Raw genomic sequence first — 16,430 nt, forward strand, 5'->3', positions numbered from 1 at the left:
TATTTACATTCATTTAAAATACCTTCATTTTACATGGAGTTTGTTTTAGTATAGATAATGTCATAAAATTTTAACAAATAATAGAATTTCAATTCAAAAATATGTTGGAATAATTTACTTGCATTATACCTAATGACGCGTTTTTATAGAAGAATATGGAAGAAAGAAGACTGAGAAATATTAAAGGTTTGTCAATGACGAATAAGAACATAGTTTAACTTTAATGTGTAGAACAATCATATCAAATTTTAATTCATCAAAGTATTAATAAGTGATATTCATCTACAATACGTTGTTGTCGTTTCCTATCTTTTAAGGCTCCCTAATTTCAATGTTGAAAAAGTGAGGGGACTATTTCTGTTTCACATCCACTGATATGAATTTATTGGAATAATAAACAGAAATTCTTCTGTTTAAGATCAACATAAATATTGTAAACACAGTGCAGTTTAACACATTCATATGCATTATTTGCTGGTTTTAGATTTCGACTATTAAATGTTTTAATTATATACTTCTGACTTTTTATGGTTGTGGTTTTGATATCAGACTTTTATTTAGATTAACAATATAATGTTTGACAAAATACAGAAACTAACTCTGAACAAATGTTGGTCAGTCCTTTTATTCTTTTTCAGTTATCGAAAAAGAATTTCGACAAATATTGCATCGTCGCAAATCACGGTTTTGAGTCCACATGTTTCCTCAAACTTGATGATGGAGAGAATCGATATGAATCACACATGGGTCACCGACGATGCAAATATTGATAAGTCCGTTGATCTATGCTTAGTTATTTGGAAATCGAGATATCGCAATGCTCTAAGGTAAAACAAAATTATTTTTTGTTCATGCACCTTAGAGAGGAACAGTTATGCTAGGTAAGTTATCTCTTCCATAGCTATACCGTTGGACTAATGAATATAAATTTATCTTTGCCTAGGTTCCTTACATTGTGGAAATGTATATGTGCAAAAATATCACATGGTATGAACATCACGACCAAATATTGATACTGCATGTATCAAGTTCTGATTTTAAGTAGTAAACTCGTAAAGAGAAGGTCTAGATATTTTGCTCTAATCAAGCTCTAAACAATGCACAATGAATAATATTTCACTGTGTTCCCCGAATTGTATACAAGAAATATGACAATATGCTGTGCTTTGAGTTTAAGCGTATAAGAAACAAGAATGGTTAATTTGTACTTTTTAAAAATTGTAATGCATTGAATTTTGTTTTGTTTAAGAAACGGTTTAATTAATAAAAGTTATAGCATCAGTTGTTGTGACAAATAAAACTGAATGTATTAACTGTTTTTATGCCTTAATTTAAAAAGTGATGTACAAAAGTCATATTGGGTCAATTGTTATTGTATCAAGTCAATTCGTTGAATTTGTTGAAGGATCTTGCCTATGTACCAGTAGATGGATGGCATTTAGTGATGTTGGCGATGGTAATCTAGCTGGACACTGGTTATCTGAAGGCGTGGTTAATTTACGCTAGGCCTTGGCTCGAAGGCGCTGCAAGACGTTTCCATTGATACCTGTTGGTGTTCCTTTTGGAATTGGATGTCGAGGAACGTCCGGGCCGTTTCAGCGTTGTGCGAGTAAGGTGATCATGTGGATGGGTTTGGAATGAGGATGATGTTGTAGCCAGAAAAATATTGACATTCCTTTTAAAAATTGTTATATCCGGTTATTATATATTTAATTTTGTATTTATATTAAAATTTCCAAACATCAAAATGTTATATTGATCAGGGCATTTGAAATGTCGGGATAATCATATTTAAAATTAAAATCTTATTAGATTTTCAAATAATACTATATTTAATCTTTAAAAAATCTTTACAATTCTTATAAGGTAAGAGATGTAGTTTCGAACTTAAGGCCTCAGTAGCTCTCGTTTAGAAATTTTGCACTTTGCTCTCAGAGATTTTTCAAAAAGGGCACAACGCTTGAATTTATTAATTGTTTTGGTTGAAGGTCAAGATCTAGTAAATGAAAGGTGCTTACAGGTTTATGAAATTCAAGATATAAATCCATTACCGATTCAACATGAAATAAAATTATTGAAAAGTCTCAAACCTTTTCTCAAATTATGATATGTCAAAAAAATCTTCAAATTTCAGAAAATAAAACCAAAAGTATGGGTCTTTTATGTAAAATTTGAGATATGGCATCAAATAAGCTATTTTTTGCCAAAAATTGGCATTCATTTTTCCTTGACTTTTATGAAATATAAGTTAAATTTGCCAATATGTGTCTAAAGAAAAATTGAAACATTGTAAAAATATGTTTTTATGCATGGTTCTGGTTTTATTTAAGTTGTGCATAAGATATCTTAATGCACAAACTATCTGGGAATTTTGTTTACACTGAAAATTGGGAAGCTAAAGTGACGGTATTCTAAAACAACCGAGTTATGAAAAATGTTAATTTTCCTCATAAAAACCTTCCGCCACAAAATATAGTCATATACTAAACTATGAAATAGATAAACAATGTGATACACAAAATTTAAACCCGGGATGTAGAATATGCGAAAATGATTTGACAGCGGGTTAGTGTTGATTTTTTTGTGATATATGGATGCAATAATGTTTAAAATGTAAAAATAGTAGGTATGTTACGAAAAGTCAGGGAAACTGGAGTCGAAACATGTGTCGAAGCTTAAACCGTCTTTGATTCCGACATTTACACGTTTTCCAGAATCAAAATATGAGAGCTTGCGAAGAGAAGTGGATATAGGCTATGCCTGCCCACTTCTCAAAAGAGAATAGGCCTCACTTATGAGTCCCGGGTGTGGTATTGTCATAAATTTCAAAATTTAGATTCCCCTTATTTTAAAAATGCTTCGTACCGAAATAAGTGAGAATTTGCTATGAAGTTTTCAAGAAGAAATTGAATTGTTAACAAACGACGATGGGAGTGACTCATATAAAATATATCTTACCAATCAAAGCAGAAAAAATCGAGGTACAGCGTATTTTTATGATTTCGAATCCAAAATTTGAATGACATTCATATAATATTTGTGCAATTTAGTCTAATATCATTTAAGGATGTTAACATTTGATTCTTTTTCAAGGTCATAACAAAAGGTCAAAGGTAAGCTACTTAACCGCGCTAAACAAAAAACCTAAATTGATATATTATGACATATTAATTTTGACGTCATATCTGAAACAGGGTAGCTAATTAATGTTACGTAAAAATGAAAATCCGAGTTATCTCCCTGTAGCCGCAAACCTCACCTTTAAAGATATTAAAAATATGAACAATTCAGAATAACTAGGATCTCAAATCTCAAATACACGTATACTTAATATAATTTATTTGTTTTAATGGGTATCCCTCCCCCCTCCCCTCTCCGAATTTTTCTTTTTTCTTCTACCAAAATCGGCTAAAACTTAGAGACAGAAGTTATTTCCTATCTAAATAATCGTAAATTGATCAATGTTCAAATGATATTTAACATTGTTGACAGACCTTAGCAGAAAATTGTAGCAAAATGTGATTTTTACGGAATCTTCTTCAGGGTCTATTGGTATAGAGATTATAGCGTGAAAAGTAATCGTCAGCATATGAATTATTTTACGAAAACTGTATTATAAGGTGTCCTGCTTTAGAATAAACAACATGATCTTAGGTTTAACAGGTCGAGACCACTATATTTTGTGACGTCGGCATAAATTTGCATACTAAATTAGCCATCCGTTTACTTTTATCGACAAGCCAATCAGGTGAATGAGTTGCAAGGCACTGTGGGCTACTACAAGTTTCAGTGTATACAAAGCGTATTGAAAATATATACCATTTTGAATTGTCCTTTGGAAACTCATTTTGAATGATTTTTCAGAATTTATTAAATTAATCTGGACAATTATGTCTGAACTTCAATTTCTATGCTCACATTTAAAAAATATTGCATATGAGGACTTATATCAACCTATTTAAATACCCCATTGTCAATGTTCAAAAGAGAGGTACGTCCTATAGAATTAGAAGCAGTGAGTGTCGTTTTTTCACGTGATATCCCATATTTAAGACAACATTATTAGAATGCGCGTTGATATTTTCTTCAGGGACATTCATCAGAATGCTTAACGGACAAAATACTATATGCTGCACAGCTTGCGCTTCTGCGTTTGTATATTTGTGCATTTTGACTACCGTGGCTATTCACGTATGTTAAAAATGTACAGTTACCTGTATTTATTTCTAGTGCACAATGATAAAGTCACCAATACACAACTGTGCAGTTTTTTCTTATCAAAACCTGTTTGTACTTGTATGCGTATGTTTGTCAGTCGTTTGATACTGATCATTTTGGAAGCAACAATTGATCAACTAAAACAACAGTATTTTTCAATGTGAGCATGGAACAAAGTTAATGTTACGTAATCTTTCCTTTTTTACCTTCTAAAGTAAAAATCAAGATGTACAAACATTCCGGCAAGCAATTAAATATTGTGAATAAAACAGACAAAAACCACGTGCGTCTGTTGAATCGTAAACACGTTGTAGACCGTCATGCATTGCAACTCATTCACTGGATTGGAGAATCTGTTTGACGAAAATATTGTCACGTGTTAAATAATGCTATCCATATGAGGTAGTGTACCCGACCTGTTTAAGGATTACGTTTACTAAGGGTTTGAAATTTCAAACAATATTTTTACAAAGACCTTACCTGATGTACAAAGTTGTTTTAAAAACACAAAAAACAATGTTATGAACAAATGTCGTTATTGATATCAATGGTTTGTTTATTTGAGGAAAGTGTGCTACGACAAAAGTAGATTAATATTGAAACAGAGGAAATTCGGACTATTTTTTTCATTTTCTTTTTTTCTCTTAAAAACGTTCTGTTGCTGTATAGTTGCAAAAGTTAAGTTTCTATGCGACTTTTCATATCATTTTACATATTTTATGGTTGTATTAACTAGTATATAATTTTAAATCACTGGCTGGCACGCGATTGGAAAAATCTTAAAAATACATAAAATCAATTCAAGATAAAATATCTCGAAATTTTGATCATTGACTTTATAGAATGTTAATGTCAACAGAATACGGAAAATAAAAACAGTTTAGGCAATCAATGGTTTGGAGCTCCTATTAGTCAGTTTTTTTGTAAAACTCGATCAAAAATGGATACAATGTTGAAAATCGATAGAGGAAATTCGGACTAAATCAAACTTAAAATGTATGCTTAATTAAAAAGATTTATCTAAATATAAAATAAGTAAAGCTAGTCGTATTTTATCATTAAATAACATACAAATTGTTTTATTATTTCTAATAATTACAAAATAAAGAAAACCTTGGAAAGGGTGGACAATTTTGACAAATTTTGAAAAAAATTTCAATAAACTTTCAGAGGTCACTAGCATAAAAATTAGGTCATTGACCTAGTTATTTGAAAGTAAAAAATAGCACCACATTAGTGGGCTTACAATGTACAATAAGTAGTTTTTCGTTCCTATTAGTGGATTTCTTTCGCCCCTGAGTAAACATAAAATTTAAAGCTGCTTGGTCCGATTTTATATCAAATTTTATGCACGCTTTTAAACGATGGCTATGCTTAGTATACTCGTTTGTATAATAATAGACATTGCAGTAGTTTTACCCGTCAATTATGTTAAATTTCAATGAAGAAAAATACGTACAAAATTTGCTAACAAAACAAACGACATTAAAAGGTACGGCGTTATTTCGCCTCATATTAAATTTCACCCTGAAACGAGACGGGTATTATTGTATAACGACTTTGACATCGCTTTAAATAAAGGTCGAAATGATCAGACAAATTACAAATAAACATGTGTACGTTTTGTTCGCTAATATTTCCAAAGTCTGCTTTCTTTACAATCGATGCATAGCATGAGGGTTGAATAACCCCAATTATTCGAGGGACGAAACCAAACGGTTTCCTTTTCTAAACATTCTCGTGATGCATTTTGGTTTGTTTTTTCGTTTGCCCAAAAAGAAATTATTTTTATTTACTTTGAATATTTCTAACTTTGAAAGAAGACTGTCACATAATGATCGAGTTAACTTGGTTAAAAATGGCGGCGCCCATGAGTTGATTTTCTTATATATACTGTAGAGACACATATTTTCGTCGGGTCAAAATTTCGCCTTTTTTTTAACAGAATAAAATTCCATTGGCATTTAATTGTGTCTTATAGTAATCTATTTGTATTCATTATTAATTTGGTTAAAAAATTCTGCCAACAAAAATTAATCGAAATGAAATCCTCAACGAATATTTCTTTATCTTTAAATTTATATGAGGAGAGCAAAAAAAGAACTAATATTGCTTACTGTGTATCATTTTAAAAAATACAAACAAATACCAGCTCAATTTTTTTGAAAGAAAAGGGCACCAATTGAAAAGATATGGTGAACATTGCGTTTAATTTATACTTTTTACACGTTTATTTTTTTATTTTCGGCTGACAGTTTCAATGTGTTCCTCAGGATAATCGTGGAAGCATATTCTTCCGTTCACAGCTCATACATGTTAAACACGGATGCTTATCTACCGTTGTGGTGATTGGTTAGCGTTATGCAATGTTGTTTTGAACAAAAAAAAAGGTACTAGTATCTTGAATTCGACTTAGAAACAATGTGTATTCATATGTTAACATCGTATTAACATTAAGCTATAAACAACTACTTATAATGTTTTACTGAAGGATACACAAAATCAGAATCTTAATTGTCGAATAAAGTAATAAGACTTAAATCCCTAAAAATTACCTTCTTTCAATGTTCAAACAGTAATCTCACTTGTATTGATATATCAGTATGATATGATATAAATAATAATGATATCCAAGAAAAAATTGACTAGTCGCAACAAACGCACAATATTTTAGAAGCTCATATTTTAATTACACGGAAGCAAAAAAATGCAACACTGTGGCAACACACTATGAACAAATTTTTTTTAAGTGCGTTAAATTTAGGACCAAATCAACGTAATTTGGGATTTGGATGGGGCGGGGTTACCCAAAGATACAGGCCAATTACCAGTACATCATTTTACATTTTACAACGTTTAAGGAGGATGACTTTAGTTTTCATTGCGCATGTTTTTGCGCATTGTAGTATAGTACAGTTGATTTATACTTATATTATATTTTTTCGATATCATTTATAAAATTGAGCACAAAAATACAGATAAAAATACAGATAAAAATATTTATATTTTATTAGGAAATTTTTATTTTTAACCGATTTTTCCGTTGTGGGGTAGGGGAGCGCTGCCATTGCGCTTTTATGACGTTATGATAAAATGAAGCTTTATAGGAGTACGTTATAAAAATAACATAAAAGAAAAAGTAAAAATTGGACGCCGTTGAAATTTAAAATACAAAATCATGCTATCCTCGAGGACATTTTCCTTATTTTGTAAATGAGTCTATTTTACCAATCTTCATTTGTAATGATCCAAATATATAGCAAAATTTGGTGCATTTTAATATTTTGAAATGGCCCCCACTAAAAACCAAACGGTAGAATTAAGTATTTTTTTTCCATGTAAGGTAGGAAATGATCTACTTTGATGTGCGAAAAATGAAAGTTTCCTATATATTCCTATAGTAAATGTACCTCTACTTTGAGATAGTCCCTAAAAAAAATCAGACGGTCGATTTTCTTGAAACTTCGCAAATAAACTAAAATTGGTATGTTAAAGAATCTAAAAGTCTTTGAACATAAACCCTCTTTTCATATTATAATCAAATAAATCACTTCAATTTTAACAAAAATTACATTAACAAATATTAAATTATAAACATCAAAATAAGCATTGGGGTGGCGGGGGGGGGGGGGGGTTGGTTCTCGCACTGATCTTCTAAAATTATATCATATCGTTTTTGATAAACATAACTAAGTAAACGTATCCTTTTTTCACATCATTTTTGTTTACAAACACATGCAGTCAGCCAGTTGAAATATGTTATACATTGATCTCCATTATCAATATACATACTATGGAATCATTTAATTTTGTGGGGGCCAATTTTCGTGGATTGTGGATTTTTTGCTTATTCGTGGGGATGAAATTTCGTGGATGAGTCATATTTCCGTTTCAGTAGGTAAACTAAACCTTTTTTAATTAGTTTTCGTTTAGGATGTTAATTCGTGGGAGAGGGTTACCCACGAATACCACGAAAATTGAGCCAACACGAATTTTAATGATTCCACAGTAAATCATATTCGTTCTTGCATAGCCCAATATACCAGATGAGAAATTAATCCACTGCATACTCTAAAAACGAAACTGCAGTTACTTAGCGATGATATTCATTTCATATTTGGATAATTCAAATCTCCCAAAGAACGAGAATGAAATTTTTTTGTCTAGAAACTGTTTATCAAGTTGGCATAGAATGCAATTGGTTCTTTTTAAAATAAATCAAATTAAATAAAACAAGGATAAAAGAATCATTTTTTGTATATAAAAGTATCAATTATTTTGACTTAAATTTTTTTTTCAAAGTGCGTTAATATCGACGATGTCAATATTCTTTGAAAAAAATTCAAAATGCGTTGACTTGCTCCCAAAATTAACGCACTTGGAAAAAAAATTCAAAGTGTGTAATTTTTCCAAAGTGCTTTGTAACACAGCACATTTCAATTATAATGCTTAAAAACTAAAATTAATTTTGATAGTTTAGAATGAACTTACATATATCTCTTTTTAAAAATAGATAAAGTAGTTTGATATCATAGCTAGACATATTTATATTACTCATGAAAATTTAAAAATATTAAAACATTTTGTAAAAAATAAATAAAAATAAAATAGAATGCTTTATCTAAATGTGTCAGTCTATGATTGTTCAGTTTACTCTGTTCTTCAATACTTATCATATAGACGACTTAGTTTTTAAATATACAAGTTCTGTTGAGATACAGTCAGCAACTAGGACTAAATTTAGATCAGCTTTTTTATGGCCACTTCTAAACCACTGATAAGAGCACAGTGTGTCAAAATGTATAACAGAACACATCAATTTTAGCTTTATTTTTTGTTCTACAAAATATTTGCTGGTACTAATTTTTCTTAAAAACTAAACAAATCGTATCGGATAACAATTAAACAAGATTTTTTTTCTCAATCCTGCTTTTCTAAGCAGTTCTTATTCAAGCATTGATCATTTAATATTAGATATTCACGATTTAATCTTTATAGATGTACCAACAAAAATTCAATTTGATCCTTCAAATCTTTTATTGACCTTTACCATCTACTTATCCAGTAAAAATACATACAATCTTCTTTTTTTTACATTTTAAAATATCTGATAATCAAACAACCTAAATGTCACAATAAAACAATGATTACAATAATAATTCGACATTAAAGCGGAGTTTCTAATTTCAGTCCATATTGAAATTATAAAATCAGAAATCAAAAATATTTCCCATATATTGATTTCAGTTGTTTTTCACTGACATGTATGCGTATTTTTTTAATAAAATCCTCAAAAAGTAATAAAACGATAAATTGTGACAGATCAGAGGAATCTGAAATGAATATAAAAAACATTAACTTTATGGTCTAATATCTTGGAGGATTACCTTGTCGCTACTCTGTAAAAATACGCCATCTTATGCAATTAAAGATTCAATTCTACTTGAAATGTCGGAAGTGTGATATTTCTTCAACAGCTTGTCCATGAGAGTCTAAAGAAGTGTATGACAAGGTACACGACGTTGCAATCAAACGAAATCACGACTCATTTTCTAAAGGTGCAATGACGATCGTCGAAATGGTTTTGGAGCCGACAGTAAATGTACTTCAAAAATTGTTTTAAAAAGCCGGTACATATATTCTGACCGTACAGTAATTCAATCCTTATCATATGTGGCTCATCTCACGCATGCAAAACCAAAAACAAAACACATCTTTTTTAATCTATGTATGCAGCTATTATTCGGACATAGATCAGCAAGAAAGGCACATAAAAATGTGCCTTTAAAGTCAAATATAGTAGCGTATCGTCTTTACCAGCTGACTGCATACAAGTGAAACTTTTGACTGAACTATTTTAGCTTAAATATATATAATATGTACAAGGTTCACGCTAACGATATTTATCACAATGCAAGTACAGTGTACATGTATGCCAGTCTGTATTAGAATGCTGGATAGGGGAGTTTGAGGAATAAAGCTTAAAATATTTGTGTTTGAAACTTGTGAACTTTGGTAGTGTAAGGTTGGCTCATGGTTCAAAGAAATTTTTACTGAATAATCAATGGAAATTGTTAAAAGCAGCCGATGAGATAATAAAAAACAAACTCCTCAAAAGGCAATCAATTTTTTATTCTCAGATTTAATTTAAAAGATGTTGGCAATATATCTGTTCTTAGATGCACTCGCACGGAGCTTAAGCATTTGAACCGCCTTGGTCATGTTCTAGAATAAATGATCTATTCGTCCCATAGTCAGGCAAAGGGGTAACAGTATTTCTCTTTGTTTTTCTGTAACTAAAATTATTAAAATGTCATCGTACTGGAAGTTATTGAATCTCACAAAATGAATTATAATCATTTTTATGCAATTGTATATTATATAATCCTTCCAATTAAAAAAACATGAATCATTACTTACAATTTTTTCCTCCAAATACCAATTAATAAAAAGCATAGTACAGCACAGCCAACTAATTCGGCTACCAGGGAGACAATGACACCAGCTTTAACTGCAATGAAACAACTGAGAAGAATCAATAATAAGCCCTTAAGTCCCTAAATAATGACCTGAATGTTTAAAACAAAGTACAAGATACCACAGGACCAAATAAAGGGAGTATTCCTCATTTAACAATGTTATTAAAACGAATACTATTATTATCAGTATTTTCAAAGAACTCTTTTGTTACGTTTTCCAAAGTATCCTATCGTTTCCTTAGGAGTACAAAGGTAAAGCCAGCTATGTCCACTCACTACAATAACATTATGATGGATAGGTGATAAAACAGAGAAACACGTTGATACCAAAATCAACTTTCTGAATACTACTCAATATTGCAGGTGTTCTTTCATTTAAAATATTGATTTTACTTTATTCTTTACCTGTATCGTTATGTTTTATATCATTGTCATTTAAGGTATGTATACACGTAGCTTTTTTACAACGATATAGGGATATTAAATTTTATAATTGATTTGGAATTTCATTCAATAAAAAACATTTGGTTTAAAAAAAATCATGTATAAACTTTTCCAGGTACATCTGATAAACAATTTAATGACTATCTACTCGTATATAAGAATTATGAAATACTATATAAAAATTGTAAAAATTCAAGCAACCACGTTATTGGTATATTTTATTGTGTGGCTGAATACTTTTCAGCTTAAAATCGTCCAGGATTTAGTTTTGTTCAAAGTCTAAAATCCATTTGCTCTTTAAAGCTATTGTTATTAGAAAAATGATTAATGATCGCGGTGCATACATTTTTATCTTGCTTAATAAGTTAATATACATTTTACATTCGCCCATTAAAGTATTACCTTCGTCGCAGTTAATTCCGCCAAAAAACACATTGCAATCACAGTGATAGCTAAATGTTCCATAAATGCATGTCCCATGTATACACGGCGAACTGTCACAGTCAATGATATCTGTCATAAATTTAAAAAAAAAATGGTTTGTTTGGTAACAATGGTATCTGTTATGAATATATGAAATATTGTAGCTGGTACAAAGACATCTTAAATAAGTTCATATTCTGAATATCTTTAAGGCTGTTATCAAGAAAATTATAACATACCAAATTTCAATAACAGATATTAATTACTTATCTTATTTTAATCATTATTAGTTGTCAATTTTATTATACACATACAGATGCCTTATTAAGGAAGGAGTCTTTTCTGGTTTTCGACTTGTCAAACGTAAATTTGATTAATTGTTCATTAAATCAAGATGAACGGAAATTAAAATAGTATATTTTTCTTTCTTTTTTACTATCATACAACTTGGCATAGAAAAATGTAATCAATTTTTAGAATGGAACAAGGACTATATTTTTGGCGTAGGAAAATATCACATGTTGCGCAATTCAGAATTGCTGCAGATTATATATATATAATGAGTCTGTTTTAGCATTTTAAAAACAATAACAATAATGTTGGATTTTTTTTAATGTGAACTAATAATATGATACTTGGGTTTCAGAATATGTTTCTAAAATATGATTTGCCTATCAAATAATATTTTTATAAGCTTTTTAAAGCGCCCAATTTATACATTGATTTTTGTGAAAAAATCACTAAAATCAGTTTTTCTCTCTTATGAAATTGTCAATATATTAGCTTTTCTGTCAATTTATATCTTTATATAAAGTCTTCATAATACATAAAAATTAGAAATATTTTATTATTGGAAGCATAAAAAAATAATCAAAATTTCTTCAAAATTTAAGAAAATTAGAGGAAATGTGGGCTAAGCAATATCAATTTTAGTATAAATATTTATTCCAATTTAGTAGTATAAGCTGATAGACACTCTCATGGTTTATGATTTCATTGAAGATTTGAATCTTCAAATCTTAAACAAATGACTACAGAACTATAAAGAGCTACACTTATTTTTATCACTCTTTACGTTGAGGAAAAAGGTAGTGACCTTGACCTGACCTTTATCCGAAAACAAAAAGGTCAAATTTAATTAAACTGATAGAATCATTAAGTAATATGATCCGTTTGACTGTGTCAAAATTTCATGCATTTCTTATTATAAAAAGTATGTTTGATAATAAAAAGACTCCTTTCTTAAATTATGAAATTGTGCATATCTGTTTCAAATTATCACATCATGAAAGTTCTTTCTTCTTTTCCGGAAATATGAAGTATTGTTTTAATGGTCACCCACACTTTGGGAAATGTATCGCATGCAAGCTTAATATTCATTATCCTTCACGATAAAGAATTTTAGCCAGTTTTTTTACTTGAAAATGACTGATAAAAATGAATTTTAGAGAAAACCATTTTTATAAAAATTTATTTACTACTAATCATAGAAAATAAAGGTCCCTGCTATGTTCTAACTCCTTTATCTGAATGAAAATAACTAAGTGTTTCTGCAAGTTTTTAAGGGACCTAGACACGATATATGTTAAACTTTTTGAATTTCATTTTTTCAGTCTTGTTATTGTTTGTATTGGTTTATTGCTGTCAGTTTAATCAAATTAAGATTTTTTTGTTTTTAATAATAGCATTTATAAACAAAATTTTACTCTATATTGTTTACTACGAATCATTTTCTTAAAAGAAATGGTATTTTTTTACTTTCCGTTTTTGTAAACAAAGATAAGATCTGAGCTTTGTTTACATAACAGTGAACTATTATTTCTATATGTCATTTGTAACTTGACATCTAACATTGACATTTAAGTAAATCGGTCAAAATGCACAAGTAAGCTTACTTATACATAAAGAATAATTTGTTTATATCAAATCGTGTTTAAGTCCATTTTATTGTTTCTACCGTAATTTCTAGAACAAAATTTATTACGAGGGTGGTTCTTACATGTTATTGTCAAATAAATGTCAACTACATGCATGATGAAACGAATCTCATAGCTTAAAATTTGTAACTTTAAGAATTTAGGGCATTTTTTAGACATTATCTATATAGGTCAATAACATTACTCTAAAATCATCTTGAATAAATAAATGTGGACAAAGAACCCCCTATCTTCATAATTCTACCCTGTCAAGCGATTAGTAAATACTTCACTTTGCTCTCAAATCACACAAAGTACTGTTATAAAAGTCAAAGGTACAAATTAGATCTTTATCCAAGAAGATGAATCTTAGTAGCACTGCCGGAAATTGTTAAATAATTAAGATTTTTTTTTTACTTTTATATACAAGTATGTTTTGCTTAGTTGAAAAATATATTACCAGTCAAGACGGTCAATGCCTTGTTATCACGTAATTAAATCATTACAACACAATCATTCATTAATTTATTGAACTTATTTTTTAGAAAATACGCATAAACAGTATGTGATAGTGATGTATTTTTAAAGGTATTTGGAATTATGCTTAATATTTTAAACAAAACACTACTAGCATAAAAATTTGCTGATCAATCTAAATATAACTTATTATCGATAAACATATTAAAATTATTCTTAATGTACACATGCAGAATTTAACGAAAAAAGCTAACTTTATTTTTTCCAAGTAAGTTTTATCGTAATTACATCTAGGGTTACTGCGTTTGTATCGATGTACGGACTGGACAGGCACTTGTTGGGTTATTTCTCCTCGCACACCGGACTCTAGAAGGAATTTTAAAAATTATCAAAAGACGTTAAACCTATCTATTAACATATGGATTTATATTAATTAGAACATAAACTGAGTGTTTGTAAATACTATATTGAGAAAAAAAACTATACCTGCAAACACTTCTGGAATAAATAGGATAGTTGTGAGGATGATAGCAAACATTGCGCACCGAAGAGAAGTATAAAGATAAAGATATGCGATCTCTTTGGGCTATCTGTTTTGAGTGTGAACATTACTTTGTATCATAGAGGATTGGTACCCCCTTTGTTCATACACATAAACGCAGAGATGATGAGATTAAAAAAGGACGTCAAGCACTGTTCACTTGGGACCAATCATAAGTTACGCTCTGTCAATTTGTTTTTGGTTTAATTTACTTAATTTCACTCTATTAAAAACTAATTGACTGTATAATGATGTAGATGTTATGTCCACTGGGTAAGCCAGAGGTTCAACTTATTTTACTATATAAACCTATGGATGTAAAAAAAATTCTATACTCGCTTGTGTGTATTATTTTTTCGTATACGATACATTCTGTGTTATTACACTGTATATATGTTTTCTGCTTTCATGTACGTATAACCTTGAAAATGAATTATGATTTGAATTGAAATTCATAATTAAATATATGGTTATTGATGACAACAATTTTGTAAATAGTTTTACAAAGAAATGAAAAAAGTATATTTTAGAACATTAATAAATAGACTCAAATAAAAAAAAACTAATTTGATAGCATTCAGGGTTTTTTAACACTTCGTAAAATATAACAATGTGCTTATTAAAACAGCTTTCCAAAGGCTTTATTAATAATTATTAATAATTAATCCACAAACTGCGTCTAACATTGGTCGCAAAATCGTTTAGGTGCTAAAAATCTAAACGAATAAGACAAAAACGTCATAGAATCCACAAAAAGAAGCAAATTTTATATTACTTTACACTGGTAAATCATATAGAGACTCTAAAATTAAACTTTTAAATTTCAATTTAAATAATGAAATTATTCACCATCAAACTTTTTTTAAACACGTAGCCACAAACGTCTGTGCACAATGTGACAAATCCAGCATAAATGCATTTATGTAACAAAATGTAGTGAGGACATCTGTAAGTGCTGCTTGAGGAATTAATTTGCATTTGGAAATTTCAGTTTTTTCGGTTGATAAGACGTGGGCATTCCAAAATTGGCACAGTATAGATCTAGATAACAAAAAATTAAGTTCTGCTATTTAGTCAACTGAAATGTGACTCAAAAGCATCAAGAAGGCTACTGATTAGCATTTTGTTAACTTTCCAGTCCGTTTAGTTAAATTTCAATTGCCTGAATGGTAGAGGGTCAGCCGCATGGGGATCGATGACTCTCTTCAATTTGAATGCTCCAAATAATAATTACAAAAATTTATTTAATTTACATTTGATATCAATATGCACCACCGGTATTGAATTAGCAGAACAGTAGCATGATATTGTTTATGTGTCCATAATTTAATTTGTCAATGTTGATATATTTGCTTCTCCGTAGCGCTGCATTGGTGAAGAAACCTAAATTATAATTGAAATCATAAGTTTAATCAAATTGAAATTGTAATAAGATAGAGGGTATTAATTCTTCAATAATAAACAGTTTTGGCAGAGATACGCTGTGTAAACATTTTGTCTCACTCATCGAAACACCGATAAATTAATCTTATCACAAGATCAAAAACATCGATTGCTCAATAGCAGTCTATCAGGCAATTTGATTGAAACAGTTGTTAAATAGCGTCCAATGCACACACAATCTAAGATTTAAAGCAAATTTATTCTTGTCTACTCGAGTTAGGAGAATAAAAAATATTTATATATAAAAATATCTAACATATGCTAACAGGGAAGCGTTTAAACCGTTTTAACATGTTCTTATTGCGTTTGTTTTTCATTTATGACTACAGCAGAATGGCTCATGCTTCGAGGACCACTGAATACGTGCACTTTAAAAAAATCTATTTTTTTTCTTCCAACATTTATATTAAAGAAGATATTATATTTCATATTTTTTAAATATTTACTTATTATTTCTATTTACATATTGTTACCCCCCCCCCCTTATCT

The 16,430-nt window shown here is 29.6% G+C and overlaps 1 non-coding gene across 1 annotated transcript; it reads right to left on the reverse strand.

Annotated features, from left to right (window-relative positions):
- Positions 1–10,340: 10,340 nt before the first annotated feature.
- On the reverse strand, positions 10,341–14,560 carry LOC105328852 (uncharacterized). The gene is made up of 4 exons (XR_010712549.1): positions 14,444–14,560; positions 11,544–11,654; positions 10,639–10,729; positions 10,341–10,514 (listed from the first exon to the last, which is right to left on the reverse strand). It is a non-coding gene; the product is annotated as an uncharacterized protein (transcript).
- Positions 14,561–16,430: the final 1,870 nt, after the last annotated feature.

Source organism: Magallana gigas, chromosome 4 (assembly GCF_963853765.1).
Source record: "Magallana gigas chromosome 4, xbMagGiga1.1, whole genome shotgun sequence".
Lineage (NCBI taxonomy): Eukaryota > Metazoa > Mollusca > Bivalvia > Ostreida > Ostreidae > Magallana > Magallana gigas.